The 24,673-nt window shown below is 47.3% G+C and overlaps 1 long non-coding RNA gene across 1 annotated transcript; it reads left to right on the top strand.

The window, feature by feature from the left end:
- On the top strand, positions 1-22,594 carry LOC123486145. The gene is made up of 3 exons (XR_006659264.1): positions 1-190; positions 22,208-22,321; positions 22,554-22,594. It is a non-coding gene; the product is annotated as an uncharacterized LOC123486145 (long non-coding RNA).
- Positions 22,595-24,673: the final 2,079 nt, after the last annotated feature.

Raw genomic sequence — 24,673 nt, 5'->3', positions numbered from 1 at the left:
TTAAACCTCATCGAAGAAGAAGCTAAAATTGTCCCAGGTGATGCATGCCCAGATGCTCCTCCCCTCCCCTCTCCTCCTGCCTGTCTTCCTCACCTCACCTCAGTAACGTCACCTTAGGCTTCCACCTTTTTATTATGACCGTGTCAGTACATGCTCCAGGCTAGGCTACTCTGAATGCAGCTGGAAAATGGTAAGTATACATGTTTTATAAAAGTGTCAGGTTAATATATGTTTTGATGACTGGCAGGTAGGCTATTCCTTATTCAAACTGGGGAAGACTTTAGGACTCACAATGTCATAACAATTGCTATTCCTCTCAGGTATTTTGAACTGGTAAAAATCAAATGGCCCAGATCTCGCATAATGAGAGATTGCGCACAGGGAAGTTCACAAAAAGGGTTTCATTTGTTCTTAGCATATATAAAAAAATTGTCAAATGTTCATTTAAAATCTGTCGATGTGCCCTTAAGCAAGGCACTTAACCCTAATTGCTCCTGTAAGTCGCTCTGGATAAGAGCGTCTGCTAAATGACTAAAATGTAAAATGTAAATTTATTTTTCACTACTTTAAAAAAAATCTACAGGCAAACTATCTGGCAGCGTTCCAGGTAGTCTTTTTTGCAGTTGTGCTGCGAGTCTGATTGCAATATAATAATATGTCACATTAATGAGTTTCCTGACATGATACATACTTCTCCAGGCGTTGTGGGATCTGATATTGTTCGTATGCAGAAAAAGACGATCTTTCTCTCAATATAGTTGTAGGCCTAACCCCCTCACATTCAAAACTGGACCAGAGCCAGTTCCACTGCTTTTTAACAATTCTTCCTCTCTAATCAGGGACTGGTTTAGACCTGGGTCACCAGGTTGCTGCCATCAATTATCAGGTAGAACAGAAAACCAGCAGCAGTCCTCATAGGGTAAAATGTGAATACCCCTGGCCCCTAATCAGTTGCTATAGCTACATGTGAGGTTAATAGCTATGTACATAATCCTAATAGGCCTACCTCCTCATGGACTACCTTTGAACATTGTATTATTTTAGGGAAGGGGTATTCAAATCTGAAATGGTGCTGGTTTTGTTCTACCTGATGACTGATTGCACCCACCTGGTGTCCAAGGTCTAAATCAGTCCCTGACAGAGAAAATTAGAAGAAGACAAAAGCAGTGGAACAGGCTTCGAGGTCCAGATTTGAATTTGAGTGTTTTGGGGCATGAACTGGTATGGTCAGATTTAATTCATTTAATTGACATTCATCCAAGGACACCTTTACTTGCATTACCCACCCTCACTGCAGAAACATTTTCTCACGTAATCATGTGACTTATAGTTAGAACATTCCTGTAACTGCGCCCTGCTACAAGCAGGAAACAAGTGGACAAACCAGAAATATAACATATCTGTTTGATAGTAACCCTGGATGATGAATGTGTGAACCATCTTGTCATCTTTTTGACTAACCACATTGGAACATTCTAAACTTTTAAGACATGAACTGGCAGAACAGGTTTGAAACAAAGTACAGTGCCATAGTTTTCAGGAAGGTGTCTCCATGGAGATAGGAGGGACAGTAGGCAGACTAAGGGCAAGGGAAGGGCAGCCACCTGAGGATGATATTCACTGTTCTCTTGCACTTAAATATGGCCTAAAATGGCGGAGTTGTAGTCTGTCTATAAAAACAAATTGCTCTATAATTGTTAACTATAATTTCATAAAAAATGACTGACAAGAAAAGGATCAACTAAATCACATGATGATGGTGCACCTTTGTAAGTAGTCTATCCTAAATCAACTGATTTATCATACTAGCCTAATACAGCAGCCAACAGCATTATATTATGAGAGTATTATTATAACTACTGTAGTCTATAGTGATCATTACTGGGAGTCCAGTCCATATACTGATAACTGATGCACTCAGTACTCCATTTCATGTTTTATTCATGCACTAGTTAGGGACAGAGCTAGTGAACAGCAACGGGAGATTCTCAATTGCAAAAAAAGTCTGTCCTTTCCTCGACTCCTCCATCTACCTTTCCGCCATAACCCAGAAACCGATAAGCGGTCAGTGGTTGAGGAAAGTGTAAATTGGTAGGTGAACGGACGAGTTTGCTATCCCCTCCTCAAGGTATTTTTTTAAAAAGTTGAAGCTCATTTATTGCATTTCTATACAATTTTTAAAAAAACGTTAAAACGCTATTTGGAGAACAGCAAAAACAAGCCTAAATGACCCCAGCCATTATCACCTTGGATGCTGTAGGTTCATTCACCTTAGTCGATCTACAAACACATAGCCTAGCTATTCAATTGTAACGTTAAACCCCTGAAAGAGGGGAGATATGTGAAATGATTCACACTGACGTAGCATCAGCGAGGAAAAAAAACGTATTACATTTTTAGAACCGCATTGGTTGCATTTTAATGTAGGCCTATAGGGAGGACAGGCCATGTGGAGATGTTCTTATTGAAATATTTGATTTTGTTTTTTTGTTCGTAAATTGTTCTATATATCGTACCAGTCAAAAGTTTGGATACACCTACTCATTCAAGGGTTTTTCTTTATTTTTACTATTTTCTACATTGTAAAATAATAGTGAAGACATCATAACTATGAAATAACACATGGAATCATGTAGTAACCAAAAAAGTGTTAAACAAATCAAAACATATTTCATTTTTGAGATTCTTCAAAGTAGCCACACTCTTGGCATTATCTCAACCAGCTTCATGACGTAGTCACCTGGAATGCATTTCAATGAATAGGTGTGCCTTGTTAAAAGTTAATTTGTGGAATTTCTTTCCTTCTTAATGCGTTTGAGCCAATCAGTTGTGTTGTGACAAGGTAGGGGTGGTATACAGAAGAAAACCCTATTTGGTAAAAGATCAAGTCCATATTATGGCAATAATAGCTCAAATAAGCAAAGTGAAACGACAGTCCATTATTTCTTTAAGAGGTCAGTCAATCCGGAAAATGTCAAGAACTTTGAAAGTTTCTTCAAGTGCAGTCGCAAAAACCATCAAGTGCTATGATGAAACTGGCTCTCATGAGAACCGCCACAGGAAAGGAAGAGACAATAACTGTCGTTTCACTTTGCTTATTTGAGCTGTTCTTGCCATAATATGGACTTGATATTTTACCAAATAGGGCTATCTTCTGTATACCCCCCCTACCTTGTCACAACACAACTGATTTGTCATGAGCCCTCTCACTCCACCGGGTTACCACCTTAATGTGTTTCCGCTATCTTCCACTCTGCTCATCTCTCTCTCTCTACTCAGCCTAACGAGCTCCACCTGTCCCTGCTCTGCTCAGCTCTAATTACTCTGCCAGCTGCGCTGCATTACCCACTAACCTCTCCCAGTATTTAAAGTCCCGTCTCTCAGCTCTCCTTTGTCAGATCGTCTGCAAAGCTCACACCCGAACCTGTGTGCTCACGCTTCTGGCTCACCCTTGTTTTGTGACCCCGGACCTGCCTGATTCTTGGATACTCTTCTGCCCCAGGAAAACCAGACCTGCTTTCTGCCATTACGACTCCTGACTACTCTTCGACCCCGGTAACTCTGACCAGCCTTCTGCCTTGCTACAACGTATTTGGATTTCCCTTGAACTGTACTTCTGCCTTGTTTCATCCGCCCCGTTGTGTCTGTGTTTCCTCCCCCCCCAGGACTTCTGGACCACCAACCACCGGCGTCATCGGACGCACCGCTGCCACTGGGGGGGGGCACAGACCCAGCACCTTGGACGGGATAACCCCTGGAGCCTTCACTCACTCCCTACTTCCCTTCTCCCTTAAGTTTTAATAAACTTTCTGGTGTGACGCAATTGTGGTCCTCTTGTCGTCTGTCTGAACCGTGACAGTACGATCTGACCATCATGGACTCAGCGCACACTTCCCCCGACATGGAAACCGAAGAACCTGAGCAACCCACCGCCATGCTACGCCTGGAACACACTGAGAGAGAGCTAGGCCGCATGAGCGGCGACATCACCTCTCTGCTTCAGGTCGGCCACCAACAGCATCAGCAGTTCCAGCAGCACCAGCAGCAGTCCCAGCAGCAGCAACAACAACTCGCCAGGATCATTCAACTCCTCACCAACCTTACCCCAGCCAGTCTGCCCACCAGCCCTGCCTCGAGTCACCTGCCCCGGTCATTTCAGCCGCTGCCCCGGAACCCAAGATTGGAAACCCCGAGCGGTTCAACGGCGATTCTACCCAGGTCCGGCCATTCCTGACTAGCTGCCGACTTCAGTTCTCCTTGCAGCCAAGGACCTTCGCCACGGAGGGGGCTAGGGTCGGGTATGCCATCACTCACCTGACGGGCCGAGCTCGACTCTGGGGAACAGCAGAGTTCGAACGTCAAACCCCCGCATGTGCAACCTTCGACCTGTTTGCTGAGGAGATGCTGAAGGTGTTTGACCTGGATTCACCAACCGCAGAGGCGTCTCGTGAACTGTTCAGTATTCGACAAGGCAGACGTACAGTCGCAGACCATTCCATCGACTTCCGAACCCTGGCAAGACGAAGTTCTTGGAACACACCATCGTTGGTGGACGCGTTCTTCCATAGCTTGGCTGACTATATCAAGGACGAGTTGGTCTCCCATGAACTGCCTTCCACTCTTGATGAAGCCATCGCACTGACTGTCCGGATCGACAGAAGGATACAGACCCGTCGTCGTGAGAGGGGGCGCCAAGGTCCACCAACTACCAGCATTCGGAGGGATCCGACTGGGCTCCTGTCAGCTACTGCCACTCACCCAAGTCAGCTTGATCAGTCGGAGCCTATGGAGATTGGGCGAGCCTCTCTCACTCCTGCAGAGCGCCAGCGCCGCTTCACCTCAAACCTCTGCCTCTATTGTGGAGGTGATGGACATCGTGTGGTAACCTGCCTTTTAAAAGCCGAAGCTCACCGGGCATAGGGGGAGTCCGGTTGAGCTCAATGACCATCCAGTCCTCCGACCGCAAACCCTTGCTGCAAGTTCACCTCCGCCTCTCTGACTCTACTCACACCCTGGCTGCTCTGGTGGATTCTGGCGCCCGAAGCCAACATAATGGACATCAAGCTGGCACGCCAACTGGGACTGGAGAACCTCCGTTTGACACCTCCTATTCCTGCCCGGGCACTGGACGGACACTTACTCGGATCGGTCACTCATGTCACGGCCCCGGTCTTGATGGGTCTGTCCGGAAACCATCAAGAAACTATCCAGTTTCACCTGCTCCCCCTCTCCAGGCCAACCCCTCATCCTGGGTTACCCATGGCTCCGCCCGGCACAACCTCAGCTCGACTGGGTGACCGGGGTGATCAGGGAGTGGGGAGAGGACTGCCACCGAACCTGCCTGCTTGCTGCCGCACTACCCCCTCGGCCAGTACCTACTAACTCCGCCCCTGACCTCTCCCATGTCCCAGAATGCTACCATGGTCTCAGAGAAGTGTTTAACAAAGCAAGAGCCACATCTCTGCCTCCTCACCGACCGTACGACTGTGCCATCGACCTCCTCCCCTGGAACAGCTCCTCCAAGGGGCCGTCTTTATTCGTTGTCTGCTCCTGAAAGAAGGTCCATGGAGGACTACATCAATGACTCTCTGTCCACAGGATTGATCCGTTCATCTTCATCTCCGGCTGGTGCTGGCTTCTTCTTTGTGGGGAAGAGGGACGGATCTCTTCGCCCCTGCATCGACTACAGGGGACTCAACGACATCACAGTGAAAAACCGTTACCCTCTCCCTCTGCTCACCTCTGCTTTTGAGTTGCTCCAGGGAGCCACTGTTTTTACCAAGTTGGATCTCAGAAACGCTTACCACCTAGTGCGGATCCGGGAGGGAGATGAATGGAAGACCGCATTCAATACACCAACAGGCCACTACGAGTATCTGGTTATGCCTTTTGGCCTCACCAATGCTCCTGCTGTGTTCCAGGCTCTAGTGAATGATGTACTGCGGGACATGTTAAACAAGTTTGTCTTCGTTTACCTGGATGACATCTTAATCTACTCCAGAAACCTGTCTGAACACACCCGCCATGTCCAGCAAGTCCTTCATCGTCTTCTGGAGAATTCCCTCTACGCCAAGGCAGAGAAGTGTGAGTTTCACGTCAAGACAGTGGCCTTCCTGGGGTACATAGTGGCAGAGGGAAGTATCCAAATGGATCCTGCCAAAGTATCAGCAGTCACGTCATGGCCAGTTCCGGAGAACAGAAAGAAGCTGCAACAGTTTCTGGGGTTTGCTAACTTCTATAGAAAGTTTATCCGGAACTACAGTACCGTTGCTGCCCCTCTCACTGCTCTAACCAGCACCAAGCAACCCTTCACCTGGACCCCAGCAGCCGACAAGGCCTTCAGTACCCTCAAGGTAAGGTTCACCTCCGCTCCCATCCTCCAGATGCCTGACGTGGACCGGCAATTCATTGTGGAGGTGGACGCCTCGGATGTGGGAGTTGGTGCTGTGATTTCTCAGTGGGCTGCGGAGGATAGGAAGCTCCATCCCTGTGCCTTTTTCTCACGTCGGTTGTCCCCCTCTGAGTGCAATTACGACATAGGGAACCGAGAGCTGCTGGCTGTGAAGCTTGCCTTGGAGGAGTGGCGTCACTGGCTGGAGGGGTCCACCATTCCATTTCTCGTTTGGACCGATCATAAGAACTTGGAGTACATCCGCACGGCCAAACGGTTGAACTCCAGGCAGTCCCGCTGGGCCCTGTTCTTCACCAGGTTTAATTTCACTCTGTCATACCGGCCTGGATCACGCAACACCAAGCCAGACGCCCTCTCCCGTCAATTCCAGAAGGATGACAACCCCTCCAAGGATCCTGTGTCGATTCTGCCAAGTCCCTGCATCGTAGCAGCTCTGACCTGGGCTGTTGAGGAACAGGTGCTGGAAGCTCTCCGTAACCAGCCCGGTCCCAGCACTTGCCCAGCTGACCGCCTTTTTGTCCCCGAAAACCTGAGGTCCCAGGTCGTTCAGTGGGGACATGACTCCCGCCTAGCTTGTCACCCTGGCTCCACCCGCACTTACAACCTGCTCGCCCAGAGGTTCTGGTGGCCCGCTCTGAGAAAGGATGTACGGGAATTCGTCCAAGCCTGCCCCCATCTGCAACCAACACAAGTCGTCCTGCCAGCCCCCCAGCCGGATTGCTGCAGCCCCTGCCTGTGCCCAGACGTCCCTGGTCTCACATCGCCCTTGACTTTGTCACGGGGCTGCCCCCTTCAAGGGGCAAGACCGTCATTCTCACCATAGTTGACCGATTCAGCAAGATGGCACACTTCATTCCCCTCCCCAAGCTCCCAACCGCCAAGGAGACCGCCCAGGTGGTCCTGGAACACGTCTTCCGGATCCACGGACTGCCAAAGGATGTAGTTTCTGACCGTGGTCCACAATTCTCCTCCGCTTTTTGGAAGGAGTTCTGTCACCTGCTGGGAGCCACAGTCAGTCTGACTTCCGGATTCCATCCCCAATCCAATGGGCAGTCAGAGCGGGCAAATCAGGAGCTCGAGAAGGCACTGCGTTGCATGACTTCACGCAACCCCCACTCCTGGTCGCAGCAATTGACATGGGTGGAGTACGCACACAATTCTCTGACCTGCTCTGCCATCGGTATGTCCCCTTTCCAATGTGTTTATGGATACCAGCCTCCTCTATTTGCCAGTCAGGAAGGGGAGGTTACTTGCCCATCTGCACTTGCGTTTGCCCGTCGATGTCGCCGCACCTGGTCACAGGCCCGAGCCACACTTCTCAGATCCGTTGCCAGCTACACTACCGGGGCCAACCGTCGGAGAATCCCTGCTCCCACCTACCATGTTGGTCAAAGGGTGTGGTTGTCGTCAAGGAACCTGCCACTCAGGGTGGAGTCGCAGAAGTTGGCACCTCGGTTCATTGGCCCATTCCCTATCATAAGAGTGATTAGCCCAACTGCTGTCCGGCTCCAACTGCCTAATTCCATGAGGGTGCACCCCACTTTCCATGTGTCTAAGATTAAGCCCGTTCATGAGAGTCCGCTGGTCCCTGCTGCGCCTTGTCCTCCTCCTCCACGGCTCGTCGATGGTGGTCTGGTTTACACCGTCCGCCGCCTGCTTCGGTCCAGACGGAGGGGTAGGGGTCTCCAGTACCTCATTGACTGGGAGGGCTATGGACCTGAGGAAAGGACCTGGGTGCCAGCTAGTCGGATTGTGGATAGGACTCTCATCACCGCCTTCCACCAACGGCATCCTGATCAACCTGCAATCCGTAGGGGCCGCCCCAGAGGGATCCCTAACCGTCCTGCCCGCTCGGCTTCCTGTCCTGTGCCTGATCCTGTCTCGGGACCTGTCCCATCTCCCGACCACGGCCCTCCGGCTTCCTCCGAGGATGAGGGCGTTCGCTCGGACCGTTCGGAGGAGTTCTAGCCCCTCCTCCGGCTCGCCTCCTCCCGCCCGGCGTGGTGTTGCTCTTGGGACTTCTGGGGCCGTCCCTTGGGGGGTTCTGTCATGAGCCCTCTCACTCCACCGGGTTACCACCTTAATGTGTTTCCGCTATCTTCCACTCTGCTCATCTCTCTCTCTCTACTCAGCCTAACGAGCTCCACCTGTCCCTGCTCTGCTCGGCTCTAATTACTCTGCCAGCTGCGCTGCATTACCCACTAACCTCTCCCAGTATTTAAAGTCCCGTCTCTCAGCTCTCCTTTGTCAGATCGTCTGCAAAGCTCACACCCGAACCTGTGTGCTCACGCTTCTGGCTCACCCTTGTTTTGTGACCCCGGACCTGCCTGATTCTTGGATACTCTTCTGCCCCAGGAAAACCAGACCTGCTTTCTGCCATTACGACTCCTGACTACTCTTCGACCCCGGTAACTCTGACCAGCCTTCTGCCTTGCTACAACGTATTTGGATTTCCCTTGAACTGTACTTCTGCCTTGTTTCATCCGCCCCGTTGTGTCTGTGTTTCCTCCCCCCCCAGGACTTCTGGACCACCAACCACCGGCGTCATCGGACGCACCGCTGCCACTGGGGGGGGGCACAGACCCAGCACCTTGGACGGGATAACCCCTGGAGCGTTCACTCACTCCCTACTTCCCTTCTCCCTTAAGTTTTAATAAACTTTCTGGTGTGACGCAATTGTGGTCCTCTTGTCGTCTGTCTGAACCGTGACATGATTGGCTCAAACGCATTAAGACGGAAATAAATTCCACTAATTAACTTTTTCCCTACCAGAAAATACATCCGACTCAGTTCCCTACCAGAAAACACGCTATCGTAATGCACTGGTCACCAATTGATCAACCGGTCGATCTTTAAGCCATTCCTAGTCGATCACCAAACATTTCTGCAGAAAAGCCAACTATGAAGGCTTGCCCCTTTTTTTGTATTCGTGTTGCGCAGTTGACGGAAGGACCACTTGATTCAGACGCCCTGCGCACCAGGTAGGCAAAGTGTTCCCAATATGAACCTTTTCATTTGTCTGAAAATACAAACTCCGCCTACCCGGCGAACTGGGAGATCTGTGGCTAAATCAAGTGGGCCTACTGCTCAAATCACTGTGTCTACAGCTAACAGAAAAGTTTGATACTAGCCTACATGAGATTTCATAACTTTTAAAAACCATGACCAGAGAGACTGTCAAAGAATACTGCAAATAGCTGCTTTTTTACGAGTCAGTTCATGTTAAAGTTTTTATTCAGCACTGTTTTTTCTCAACACTATTACAAAACATTAAACGCGCTTCTCCTTAATGACTGCTATGTTAAACAACTGCAGTAATGGCTGCTTTGGTTGTCAACAGTCTTGTGGCTATTGTAGTCTTTTGACAACAGGGATCTCTGAAGTCGGAGACTGTAGAGAAAGCGAAACACCTACATCCCTCATTTATTCGGATCGGAGCGGGGCCACTCGAGTGGTCTACTTATTGCCCCCAGGCCCGTGGAGGGGATGCCACAGGGCAAGACATTTCACTGGCTAATATATTTTCTGGATAGGCGGGGCGAGGCAGAGGAACCAGTGAGCTCACGCGGGGAAAGCGTGCTCATGCTCACCATCTTTACTAAAGTTGTCCGAAGTGATGGATGCACAGATGCTCCTCTCCTCACCTCACCTCAGTAACGTCACCTTAGGCTTCCACCTTTTTATTATGACCGTGTCAGTACATGCTCCAGGCTAGTCTACTCTGAATGCAGCAGGAAAATGGTAAGTCAACATGTTTTATAAACGTGTCAGGTTAAGATATGTTTGACGGCAGGTAGGCTATTCCTTATTCAAACTGGGGAAGACTTTAGGACTCAACGTCGTAACAATTGCTATTCCTCTCAGGTAATTTGAACAGGTACAAATCGAATGGCCCAGATCTCGCATGACAGATTGTAAGGATGTTCACAAAAAGGGATTTTTATTGTTAGCATACATGAAATTGTCAAATGTTAACATATTTTGTTACTACTTGCAAAACAAAACACTACAGGCAAACTATCTGGCAGCGTTCCAGGTAGTCTTTTTTTGCAGTTGCGCTGCGAGTCTGATTGCAATATAATAATATGTCACATTAATGGGTTTCCTGACATGATGCATACTTCTCCAGGCGGTGTGAGATGTGATAATGTTCGTATGCAGAAAAAGACGATCTGGAACGCCATCTTTCTCTCGATATAGCTGCCTAACCCCCTCACATTCAAATCTGGACCAGAGCCAGTTCCACTGCTTTTTAAAAATGATTCCTCTCTAATCAGGGACTGGTTTGGACCTGGGTGTAACGATCCCGGCAGTCTGAGTCGGGTCCGGTCTGTGTACTAGTTTTTCTGCTCGTGATCTCCAGTTTCCCGAGGGTTCTGGAACGCTCCCTGCCTGGTTGCCGGGCAACGTTGCTAGGCGGGAGCTCTCTTGTTTTCCGCACCTGCATCCCATCAGCAATCTGCACACCTGGTCCTGATCATCACCCTTCTTAGGCTCTGGCCTAACATCCATTCCCTGCCGGATCGTTAGCCATGAACAGTAGGTTTACCAGAGTATCAGTCTTAGAGCTTCTAGCGTTAGTTTTGTTGTTTTGCACCTTGTTGGTTTGTTGTTTACTTACCTCCGTTTTGTTCCATCTGCAGTCACTCGTCCGGAACCTTCATCCAACCTCTGCCTGGTGGTCGGCGGCTGCCGAGCCATGATTGGATCAACCACTGCACCCCCAACAACTAATCAACGCCGCCCGCTCTGTTCCCTGGATTATTCAGCATCACTCTTGACTTTGTAAATAAACACTCACCTTCGTTTCAACTTACCTTGTCCTGGTCTGCTTCTGGGTTCTGGCTTTGTAACTCGTGACAGAACGATCCGGCCAGTAATGAACCCAGCGGACCTGGACTCTGTTCGCCATGCCATTACCCATCAGGAGAAGATGTTGGGCCATCATAGCACGGAGCTACAGGAGATCGCGTTGGCAGTTCGGAACCTTTCTACCGGTCTGACGGAGGTCCAGAACCAGCGCAAGTTTCCGGTGGAGGATCCACTACCGGTTTCACCCATCTCGCCTGCCGCGTCTGGAGCTGTGTCCTTCCGTGAGCCCAAGGTTCCGACGCGGGATAAATATGAGGGGGAGCTGGGAAGATGCCGTTCTTTCCTTATGCAGTGTGGGTTAGTGTTCGATCTACAGCCCTACTCTTATGCCACAGACAAGGCTAGGATAGCCTTTGTGATTGAGTTGCTGCGTGGTCGGCGCTGGAGTGGGCTTCAGCCGTTTGGGAACGACAAGACCCCTGCATGGCTTCATACCAGGGGTTCACGGCCGAGATGAGGAAGCTCTTCGACCATTCCGTCCGAGGGAGGGACGCAGCTAGGCGCCTGTTTTCGCTTCACCAAGGAACTCGCAGCGTGGCCGACTTCGTGATCGAGTTCAAGACGTTGGCTGTGGAGAGTGGGTGGAATGAGGAGTCTCTGCAAGCGGCCTTTTACCAGGGTCTGTCGGAGCAGCTCAAGGATGAGTTGATCTCCTATCCGGAGCCTAGTGACCTGGACAGCTTGGTAGCCTTGTCTATTCGGGTGGATAATCGAGTCCGAGAGCGAAGGAGGGAGAAGCAATGGGGGTCCGTCCAATCGATCAGCTTCTCAGGTTCCAGTCGGGTCGGGGATTGGACCAGAATACGTCGATCATCGTCCACCACACAGGATTAGTGGAGAGGTCCTGTCTCCCGATTCTGAACCAATGCAAGTAGGGCGGCACGGGTTAACCAAGGAGGAACGCCAACTCAGACGTAGGACTAACTGTTGCCTCTACTGTGGTGGTTCGGGACATTACCTCGCCACCTGTTCCCGGCGGTCGTCAAACTGCGCGGCTCGCTAAAGTTGGGAGGACTTTTAGCGAGCCAGTTTCGACCTCTCAATACCTCTGTCAGACCCCGTTTCCCGGCTACCCTTGTGAACAGGAATCAGAGCTTAGCGATTAACGCTTTTATCGATTCAGGTGCCGATGGAAGCTTTCTTGATGCCGAGTTGGTGGAACAGCTGGGGCTTTCCAAGGAGCAATTGCCGGAAGCCATTGAAGCGACCACTCTGAACGGCAGTAGTCTGGCACGTATCACGATGAGGACTGAACCGGTTAAGATGCTGTTGTCGGGGAATCATTCGGAGATGATTTCATTCTTCATTCTGCCGTCTTCCCATGTTCCTCTGGTCCTTGGATACCCCTGGCTGAAGGAACACAATCCCACGTTCGATTGGGTGACGGGCAAGGTAACGAGTTGGAGCCTTGATTGTCATGCTAACTGTCTCAAGACTGCCTGTCCCCATTCGGTTCCCAGTCAGGTGATTGAGGCTAAACCCCCCAGATTTGTCCCTGGTTCCCGAGACATATCACGATTTGGGGGAAGTGTTCAGTAAGCAGAAGGCTCTGTCACTCCCTCCCCACCGACCATATGATTGTGCCATCAACCTGTTCCCTGGAGCTGTCTACCCCAAGGGAAGGTTATACAGTATCTCCCGCCCTGAACGTGAGGCTTTGGAGACCTACATCAAGGAGTCCCTAGCTGCTGGTCTCGTTCGTCCTCGTCATCACCCCCTGGGGGCAGGATTCTTCTTTGTGGGTAAGAAGGATGGCTCTCTTCGACCGTGTATTGATTATCGGGGGGTTGAATGACATCACGGTCAAGAACAAGTATCCCCTGCCCTTGATGAGTTCTGCCTTCGACTCCTTACAGGGTGCTACGGTGTTCACCAAGCTAGACCTACGCAATGCGTATCACATGGTCCGGATCAGAGAGGGAGACGAGTGGTTGACGGGTTTCAATACACCGATGGGTCACCGAGTATCAGGTGATGCCGTTTGGACTGACCAATGCTCCAGCGGTATTCCAGAGTATGGTGAACGACGTCCTGAGAGATATGATCGGTCTCTTTGTGTTTGTTTACCTGGATGACATTCTGATCTTCTCGAAGGAACCTTCCGACCACGTCCAGCATGTCCGGCAGGTTCTGCAGCGATTGTTGGAGAATCGCCTGTTCGTGAAGGCCGAGAAGTGCGAGTTTCACGCCCACACGACATCCTTTCTCGGGTACATCATCTCCAGGGGAGAGATTAGGATGGACCAGGAGAAGGTTAGAGCGGTTCTGGAATGGGCCCAGCCCGGTACGAGATTGCAGCTCCAGAGATTTTTGGGGTTTGCGAATTTCTACCGCAGATTCATCCGGGATTACAGCCGTGTGGCTGCTCCGTTAACTGCCTTGACTTCCAGTATCAGGAGCTTCAAGTGGAATCCGGAGGCGGATCGAGCGTTTCTGGATTTGAAGAGGCGATTCACCAACGCACCGATTCTCTCTCAACCGGACACGGCCCGTCAGTTCGTCGTTGAAGTGGACGCGTCTGATGTGGGAGTTGGCGCCCATCCTGTCGCAGCGATGCTCCACGGACAGTAAACTCCATCCCTGCGCCTACTACTCTCGTCGCCTTTCGCCTGCGGAGAGGAATTACGATGTGGGTAACCGGGAGCTTCTCGCGGTGAAACTTGCCTTGGAGGAGTGGCGCCACTGGTTGGAGGGGCGGAGCAACCGTTTATTGTCTGGACTGACCACAAGAATCTTGCTTACGTGCAATCGGCTAGACGTCTCAACTCCCGTCAGGCCAGGTGGTCGTTGTTTTTCGGACGATTCAATTTTTCCCTGACGTTCCGACCTGGATCTAAGAACGGCAAGGCGGACGCCTTGTCTCGGATGTTCTCCAAGACGGAGGGAGAGTGGGTCCAAGACCGAGACAATTCTCCCCGGAACTGCGTCGTGGGAGCTGTTAGGTGGAAGATTGAGGAGGAGGTGATGGCGGCCCTTCGGACGCAGCCCGGTCCCGGTAACGGTCCACCCGGTCGGTTGTTTGTGCCTGAGTCGGTTCGTCTGCGGTCCTCAAATGGTCCCACGCCAGCAAGATGGCTTGTCACCCTGGCGTGGCTCGGACGATGGCGTTTTCTTCGCAGACGTTTTTGGTGGCCTCGCCATGGCCGAGGATACTCGGGGTTATGTTGCTGCCTGTCCAGTGTGTGCGCAGAATAAGAGTACCAATCGGCCCAGCTCTGGACTACTTCACCCCCTTCCTATTCCCCGCGACCATGGTCGCATCTGGCCCTGGACTTTGTCACTGGGTTGCCCGCTTCTGAGGGGAACACGGTCGTTCTGACTATCGTGGACAGATTCAGCAAGTTCGCCCACTTTGTGCCAATTGCCAAGCTTCCCTCTGCCTCGGAGACGTCCGAGATCCTGGTTAGGGAGGTTTTCAGGGTCCACGGTTTGCCCAGTGATATCGTTTCCGACCGTGGCCCTCAGTTTACCTCTGCTGTCTGGAAGTCCTTCTGTTTGGCCATTGGAGCTACAGTCAGTCTCACATCTGGTTTTCACCCCCAATCTAATGGTCAGGCGGAGAGAGCCAACCAGAAGATGGAATCCACGCTACGCTGCCTGGCCTCTTCCAACCCCACCTCCTGGGTCTCTCAGTTGCCTTGGGTTGAGTATGCCCACAATACTCTCCCTACATCTGCCACTGGGATGTCTCCCCTTCCAGTGCCTGTATGGCTACCAACCTCCCTTGTTCCCTTCTCAGGAGAAGGAGCTCTCAGTGCCTTCTGTTCAGGCCCATATTCGTCGTTGCCACCGGACCTGGCATCGGGCCAGAAAGGCACTCCTTAGAGTTTCGGACCGGTATCAGCTCCAGGCGAATCGTCGCCGGATCCCCGCTCCCACCTATACCATCGGAGATAGGGTCTGGTTGGCCACACGGGATCTTCCTTTACGGACTGAGTCTAGGGAAGTTGTTACCGAAGTTCATTGGTCCGTTTGTGGTGGAGAAGGTGATCAATCCGGTGGCAGTTCGACTCAAACTCCCGAGGACGCTCAGAGTCCATCCCACCTTTCATGTCTCCTGCCTCAAGCCTGTTTTCCTCAGTCCTCTGTTGCCTCCTCCGCCTCCTCCTCCTCCTCCTCGGATGATCGGAGGTGGTCCTGCCTACACGGTGCGACGCATCATGGATTCCAGACGGCGGGGCCGGGGTTTCCCAGTATCTCGTGGACTGGGAGGGGTATGGTCCTGAAGAGAGGAGTTGGATTCCGCGGCGACAGATCCTAGATGCTGACCTCATTCGTGACTTCTACCGCCTCCATCCTGGCGCTCCGGGAGTCCGCCCGGTGGCGTTGCGTCGGAGGGGGGTACTGTAACGATCCCGGCAGTCTGAGTCGGGTCCGGTCTGTGTACTAGTTTTTCTGCTCGTGATCTCCAGTTTCCCGAGGGTTCTGGAACGCTCCCTGCCTGGTTGCCGGGCAACGTTGCTAGGCGGGAGCTCTCTTGTTTTCCGCACCTGCATCCCATCAGCAATCTGCACACCTGGTCCTGATCATCACCCTTCTTAGGCTCTGGCCTAACATCCATTCCCTGCCGGATCGTTAGCCATGAACAGTAGGTTTACCAGAGTATCAGTCTTAGAGCTTCTAGCGTTAGTTTTGTTGTTTTGCACCTTGTTGGTTTGTTGTTTACTTACCTCCGTTTTGTTCCATCTGCAGTCACTCGTCCGAACCTTCATCCAACCTCTGCCTGGTGGTCGGCGGCTGCCGAGCCATGATTGGATCAACCACTGCACCCCCAACAACTAATCAACGCCGCCCGCTCTGTTCCCTGGATTATTCAGCATCACTCTTGACTTTGTAAATAAACACTCACCTTCGTTTCAACTTACCTTGTCCTGGTCTGCTTCTGGGTTCTGGCTTTGTAACTCGTGACACTGGGCCACCAGGTTGCTGCCATCAATTATCAGGTAGAACAGAAAACCAGCAGCTGTCCTCGTAGGGTAAAATGTGAATACCTCTGGTCCCTAATCAGTTGCTATAGCTACATGTGAGGTTAATAGCTATGTACATAATCCTAATAGGCCTACCTCCTCATGGACTACCTTTGAACATTGTATTATTTTAGGGCAGGGGTATTCAAATCTGAAATGGTGCTGATTTTGTTCTACCTGATGACTGATTGCACCCACCTGGTGTCCCAGGTCTAAATCAGTCCCTGACAGAGAAAATTAGAAGACAAAAGCAGTGGAACAGGCTTCGAGGTCCAGATTTGAATTTGAGTGTTTTAGTTGACATTCATCCAAGGACACCTTTACTTCCATTACCCACCCTCACTGCAGAAACATTTGTGGTCCTCTGTAGCTCAGCTGGTAGAGCACGGCGCTTGTAACGCCAAGGTAGTGGGTTCGATCCCCGGGACCACCCATACACACAAAAAATGTATGCACGCATGACTGTAAGTCGCTTTGGATAAAAGCGTCTGCTAAATGGCATATTATTATTATTATTATTATATGTAGTCATGTGTCTTGTAGTTAGAACATTCCTGTAACTGCAAGCAGGAAACAAGTGGACAAACCAGAAATATAACATATCTGTTTAATAGTAACCCTGGATGATGAACGTCTGAACCATCTTGTCATCTTTTTGGAACATTCTAATCTTTAAGGACATGAACTGGCAGAACAGGTTTAAGCAAAGTACAGTGTTATTGTTTTCAGGAAGGTGTCTCCATGGTGATAGGAGGGACAGTAGGCAGACTAAGGACAAGGGAAGGGCAGCCACCTGAGGACAATATTCACTGTTCTCTGGCAGTTAAATATGGCATAAAATGGTGGTGGCTATGGACAAAATTTAACTCTACAATGAACTATAATTTCATTAGAAATGACTGACAAGAAAAGGATAAACCAAATCATATGATGTTGGTGCTCCTTTATAAGTAGTCTGTCCTAATACAGCAGCCATCAGCATTATATTATGAGAGTATCGAGGCAGTGCTGGACAGATACCACGATTTGTTAAAACACTGTTATTTATGTGTGTAGTGTAGTCTACTAGTGAACATTACTTTATTCCAGTCCATGTTTTCATTATACTGATAACTACTGTAGTGTAGTCTACTAGTGAACATTACTGGTAGTCCAGTCCATGTTTTCATTATACTGAGAACTACTGTAGTGTAGTCTACTAATGAACATTACTGTAGTCCAGTCCATGGTTTCATTATACTGATAACTACTGTAGTGTAGTCTACTAGTGAACATTACTGAAGTCCAGTCCATGTTTTCATTATACTGAGAACTACTGTAGTGTAGTCTACTAATGAACATTACTGTAGTCCAGTCCATGGTTTCATTATACTGATAACTACTGTAGTGTAGCCTACTAGTGAACATTACTGTTAGTCCAGTCCATGTTTTCATTATACTGATAACTGCTGTAGTGTAGTCTACTACTGAACATTACTGCTTGTCCAGTCCATGTTTTCATTACACTGATAACGGATGGACTAAGGACTCCATTCCATGTTTTATTTATGCACTAGTTGGTCTACAGAGTTAGTGAACAACAACGTACAGGATCTATGTATCCCCACAATGCTTCATGAGCTATAGAGGCTATGTAGTTGTGAATATCTACCTTTTTCCCAGTAAAAATATCAACATAAACTGTAAAAAGAATGTAGAAACTAAACATGTACATCAATATTTACAGAGGGATTGTTCACATCGATACACTTTGATTCAGTAAAGGATATTCAATGACACTGTACCAGAGAAGACTGGTGGGAGGGAGCTATAGGAGGATGGACTCATTGTAATGAATGGAATGGTATCAAACACATCAAACGTATGGAAACCACATGTTTGACTCCAGTCTATTAATTCCATTCCAGCCATTGCAATGAGACCATCCTCCTATAGCTCATCCCACCAGCCTCCTCTGCACTGTACAGTTCTATGAAAATATACCATGACGCGGGAGGGCTTCAGAGGTGTAAAGCAGAGGGCTTTAAAATATATATATTTTGAGATGATGGGCTTAAATGTAACTTGTCAACTGTTATTTAGCCATGTACAATTAAAATGGGTTCAGAACAGAGCAGCACAGCTGGCTTTAAATGTACATGGAGAGCCAACATGTCAATCTCTCCTGCCCCCAACCCCCACACACACTCCTTTAATTTCTGCTGTCTTTGCTATAACGTCTCAGGACCCATCAGCTCTACAAAGTCCTCTGTCGACACCTAGAGGAACAAAGGATTGATTACAACTATCACAGGAACGCCAGAAAGTTGATACGAATACTGTGTAATGTTTTCGGATCTATGTTTGTTTGTATTTTCACTGCATTTAATAACTACGAGCTGAAGACACATTCCTACATTATCAAATCAAGACAGCAGGAGGAATGGTAGGTTAACATTTGTATTATGAAAGTCAGGTGTTAGATTCTTTGGGAGTCGATTCTTATTCAACTCAACGAAAACTTGCTTATAATAAAGGCCAATTTTTCAACTTCTTTCTAATAAATTGCAAGTATAAAAATCTAGTGCCCACTAGCATAATGGCGGAGTTCGTACAAGGAAGACCATGAAACGTGTTCTCTTTTACACAGCTACCTGACGCTGAGAGTTAAGATATTGAGCAGATATATTATTATATTTATCCTAAAATAAGAGACGCTTATGAGGAAAGAAATAATGGACAATCGTGTGTATTGTACACATACAGTGTATTTCTTCCTTACTTTGATAGGGAGTCATAGGCCTATTTGAGTCATGTTATATTTTTACAGTGGTCGTATGCGAATACCCATACTTGCGTTCTAAATAGTGTGCATTTTAGGTATTCGAAAATATAACGTTTTATATGTGAAATTTGGAAAATAGACTAAGCTTTAAATGCCAGGATGTTCCGGCTATAATTCGCTGCACACTGTTGAGGAAGGACGCACTGTACCCAAATGAACGGTGATTCTAGTATGTTGATATTTGTTGCTTACTGCATACATTTGTTGTAAACAGTACGTTTCTAAATATTATATAGTAGGATTAGTAGTACACATTATGTCGTTTTATTAAGTAGTAGGCAATACAGATTTCATTAAAATGGTGGAAGCGCTGCTCATGCTAATACAGCCTTTTGGCCACTAGAGGCCTCTATCATTCTCTATGGTTGGGGCAGGTTGAGGCGTTTTGGCTAGAAGGGATACAGTTTATGTCAGAATTGACCAGGATTGACTTTTCTTAGCAGGTTAGGATACATTATTCCACAGGTTAGTATACTTAACATAGTAGGTTGGGAAAATTAACAAAAAATTTACTTTTGACTTCAATTGAACATAAACTGTATAAAAATAAACGGGGGCGGATTGCTGGCCTAGGCATAACACAATTTCCTAAAAGAGGACCGACACGAAAAAGACAAAGAAATAACCTAATTACATATTCACTATAATTATGCTACATTGCTGGGTTAAATTGTTATTTTATTTTATTTTTTATATTTTAAAAAACTAAAATATTTAGCTTTACTGCTTTTCACAATTGCATTCGGTACAAAATGCTTTACAGGATGTCATTATAATGTCAACTTAAATCCCCAGCACAGTAGGCCTACTCTGCTTTTGTGTTTAAATGTTTTAATATAATGGTATTTACTCTTCTTATTTACAGATTGATATGGGACCAGACCAGTCCTCTTCAGGATTGTGAGACCTCCTCTCTGAGAGTTAGAATGAGTTATCATCAGGGGGCTGAGGGTGGTGCCATCCCTAAAGAAAGACAGAAGGATGGGTCACCAAACAAGGATCTTGATGAGACCATGGACCCTGAAATGAGGTGTGTTTGTTTGCTTGTTGAATACTTTTAGATCCTATGCTACAATTTTTAAAATAGATTAACATGAAGAGGATTTTGACTAAAAATACAGCACACCTCTCAAATATATACTAATATGTTCATATGATTTCTATGAAGGATACTGAGTTACTGCTGAGTAAACAGAACATTTTATTATAGGGGAAACATAGTCAGTTGCATAACTGAATGCATTCAACTGAAATGTGTCTTTCACATTTAACCCAACCCCTCTGAATCAGAGAGGTGCGGGGGGCTGTTTTAATCAACATCAAGTCATCGGCGCCCGGGGAGCAGTTGGTGGGGGTTAACTGCCTTGCTCAAGGGCAGAACGGCAGATTTTTTTCGACCTTGCCGGCTCGGTATTCAAACCAGCGACCTTTCGGTTAAAGGCCCAACGCTCTTAACCACTAGGACACCTACCGCCACTGTAATGACACTAAGCATGATGGGATGTTTAATTGTTTTAATTCTAACCAATAGATTTAGTGTAAATGAATGTGAAGACAAATCAAGGGCCAGTGGTAGTTCAAATCAAATGTTATTTGTCACATGCGCCGAATACAACTGGTGTAGACTTTACCGTGAAATGTTTGCTTACGAGCCCTTCCCAAGGATATAGAGTTTAAAAATAAGACTATAAAGAACAAATTAAATTGAATAGTAACATGAGGAAAAAAAATACACAAGAATGGAGCTATATACAGGGAGTACCAGTACCAGATCAATGTGCAGAGGTACGAGGTATTTGAGGTAGATAGACTACATGGCCAAAAGTATGTTGACACCTGCTCATGGAACGTCTCATTTCAAAATCATGGGCATTATTATGGACTTGGTCCCCCTTTTGCTGCTATAACAGCCTCTACTCTTCTGGGAAGGCTTTCCACTAGATGTTGGAACATTGCTGCGGGGACATGCTTCAATTCAGCCACAAGAGCATCAGTGAGGTTGGGTATTGATGTTGGGCGATTAGGCCTGGCTCGCAGTCGAGCGTTCCAATTCATGTGTTCGATGGGGTTGAGGTAAGGGCTCTGTGCAGGCCAGTCAAGTTCTTCCACACCGATCTAGACAAACCAATTCTGTATGGACCTTGCTTTGTGCATGGAGGCATTGTCATGCTGAAACAGGAAAGGGCCTTCCCTAAACTGTTGCCACAAAAGTGGAAGCACAGAATCATCTAGAATGTCATTATTTGCTGTAGCCTTAAGATTTCCCTTCACTGGAACTAAGGGGCCTAGCCCGAACCATGAAAACAGCCACAGACCATTATTCCTCCTCCACCAACCTTTATAGTTGGCACGATGAATTGGGGCAGGTAGCGTTCTCCTGGCATCCGCCAAACCCAGATTCGTCCGTCGGACTGCCAGATGGTGAAGCGTGATTCATCACTCCAGAGAACGTGTTTCCACTGTTCCAGAGTCCAATGGCGGCGAGCTTTACACCACTCCAGCCCGGCCCGATGTTTTACGTGTTACACCTTCACCACTCAGCGGTCCCGTTCTGTGAGCTTGTGTGGCCTACCACTTCACGGCTGAGCCGTTGTTGCTCCTAGACGTTTCCACTTCACAATAACAGCACTTACAGTTGACCGGAGCAGCTCTAGCAGGGTAGAAATTTGACGAACTGAGTTGTTGGAAAGGTGGCATCCTATGACGGTGCCATGTTAGAAGAGCAGAGTCTATTTCCTCTGGTTTTATATCAATGAAGAGTAACAAATCAATAAATATCCCAATTAATTTCAAAGAGGAGGAGACCTTACAGCAAAATGAAGGGTGAGATTCTAAGTTCCATGTTCTACCAGGAAAAGTCAATAAGTGCCTATAATGATTATGTTAATGCATGTAGTTGGCTAGAAGAAGATAAACTAAAATTCACATTATGTGGAAGAGAGGAATATAATACATTGTTGTTTTATTGTATTTCTTTGTGTGTTTAGCATGTCGTTTTTTAGTGTGTTTAGCATAGTGTTTTAGTAGTTTTTTTGTGTGTTTAGCATAGTGTTTTATTAGTTTTTTAGTGTGTTTATCATTGTGTTTTATTAGTTTTTTAGTGTGTTTTGCCTGACTGTCTTGTACTACTAGGGGCAGTCCAGAGAGAGCAGAGTCTATTTCCTCTGGTGTTCTATCAATGAAGAGTGACCAATCCATGATATACCCTATACATTTCAAAGGAGGGGTCTCTCTACGAAACAAAGGGTGAGATTCTCCTTTGCGCCCAGCTGGAAATAAAACCCTATGACATATTAATGCTAACCTCATGAAATAAAATATGTGACTTAGGGTGAAACAAAAATACACGTCATGATAACAGATAGTTATAGGTAGGTTACCATGTGTATTATTATCAGGCCATTATGTGTTAAACTGAATAGATGAGGGTCTTTTGATCAATGTATTTGATAAATGTTATTTTCCAATTCCCAACCAGGCCAGGAGAGGTACCCTGTGATATCTGTTCTGAGGTCCAAGCTGTGAAGTTCTGTCAGACCTGCAGTGTGTCCTACTGTGAGACCCACATCAGACAACACTATACAATAGAAGCACTGCAGAGACACACACTGGTGGATGTGACTGGAGACCTGGTGCAGAAACTCTGTCAACATGACTACAGTCCTCTGGAGGTGTTCTGCAGGACAGACCAGATGCTGATCTGCAGTCAGTGTGCAGAGACAAACCACAAAGGACATGATACCATCTTCCATAAGATGAAGAAAACTGGAAGAGAGGTAGCTCCTGGTTTGTTTTCATACTCTTCATTGCAGATGTACAGTATATGCTCGATAAAGATAAAGGTTTATGTGTCAAGAGCAAAATAACATGTTTCACAGAAATGATTGACTCTTTCTTTGGTTTTCACAGCATAAGAATTTTGATGGAGACCAACACACAACGCTGAGCTCAGATGATGGTAGGTAACACAGAAGAAACTGATCTAAACAATATTATTTAATTTAAATCTACATTTAAGAAGATACATTTGGTAAGATATCAATTGTTGTCCCTTAACTGCTGGGATGAATAATACACATTTGTGTTTGTAATTTTAAATCTGTTTTTCTCTATCACTATTCCTTCATCAGTGCTGCCCCCTCCTGGTGACATCCAGGTCCTGTTGCTGACGTCAGACTCTGTGACTCTGAGCTGGAGTCCTCCTGAAGGGCTGAAGGGACCACAGATGTTCAGAGTGACCTGGGGATGCGACGGGGAACTGTGCAGTCTAGGGGTGAAAAATGTTCATGAAGTTCAAATAAGCAGACTCAACCCGGGTAAAAAGTACCAGTTCAACGTGGCTACAGAGGGAGAAGATGGAAGCCAAAGCAGATGTGTCTCAGCATCCCTATCCGCAGGTACAGTAGGATAACTTGTGTTTTTATTCAGACTACATTTTAGTCATTTAGCAGACACTTTTATCCAGAGCAATTAGGGTTAAGTGCCTTGCTCAAGGGCATGTCAACAGATTTTTCACAGAGTCGGCTTGAGGATTCAAACCAGCGACCTTTCATTTTTTACATTTACATTTTTAGTCATTTAGCAGACGCTCTTATCCAGAGCGACTTACAGTTAGTGCATACATTATTTTTGTTTATTTTTTTCATTCCCGTGGGAAATGAACCCACAACCCTGGCGTTGCAAACGCCATGCTCTACCAACTGAGGCAGGCTACATCACTACCTACCTGCAGACTACATAATTCATTCATTCCTAGAGACATTTTTGGACTCAAAAACAGCACATCCTCTTTCCTAAACAAATATAGATTTTATTACAGTGCTCCTAGCACCCAGATTTAAAGATGGAAGAGACCTCCTTTAATCTCAGCTGGACCTTAAGAGATGGAGAAAGTCCTACTGGAGAAAGTCCATATCCTTCTACAGCCCAGAAATAGACCCCTGTGCAGCCAATATTGACGACTGCCACAAAACACTCTCAAACCTGCAACCTGGCACCGAGTACACTGTTAGTGTTGCAACTGTGCTGAGCAATGGGGAACAGAGTGAACCTGTCTCTACAACAATCTGCACTAGTAAGAGATCTTCCCCCAATTATAGCTCATCATCTCTTTACCAGTAACTAGAGTGATTTTGTTACATTACAAATCAAATTTGTTTTGTTGCTTCAGTTCTGTTTTTTTTAAGCTTATTTCATATCAAAAGTCCTGGCCTTCTTTTACCTTTCCTTCCGTAAGGCTTTACACATTTTATTAAATGTTTAACGGATTTCATTATTTTAAAAAGTGAAGCGAGTGAGCGGAAAAAATAAAAAGTAGAACCTCTTCTTAATATACTATCGCAATCTTAATGCAACACCTAGCAACCTACTCAAGAGATGTTGGCATCTTGGGGAGGCTAAAAGAGGCATAATTCAGCCATTATCCGACAGGGAGTTGTGTATCTCTTTACCAAAGCTTGAGGGACATTCTTTGTTAAAAAATTACAGGACAACTTTTCACATCCCCCCACCCCCGTCCCCCTCCGAAAGACAACCAGCAACCAAGTTGTCCTTACAACGGACAAGTCTGATTTCAAGAGGAATATCTGTAGTAACTTT

The sequence above is a fragment of the Coregonus clupeaformis genome, unplaced genomic scaffold, assembly GCF_020615455.1.
Source record: "Coregonus clupeaformis isolate EN_2021a unplaced genomic scaffold, ASM2061545v1 scaf1033, whole genome shotgun sequence".
Taxonomy (NCBI): Eukaryota; Metazoa; Chordata; class Actinopteri; order Salmoniformes; family Salmonidae; genus Coregonus; species Coregonus clupeaformis.
Note: the sequence above shows the minus strand (reverse complement) of the source record. Positions and strands in the feature narration are given on the sequence as shown.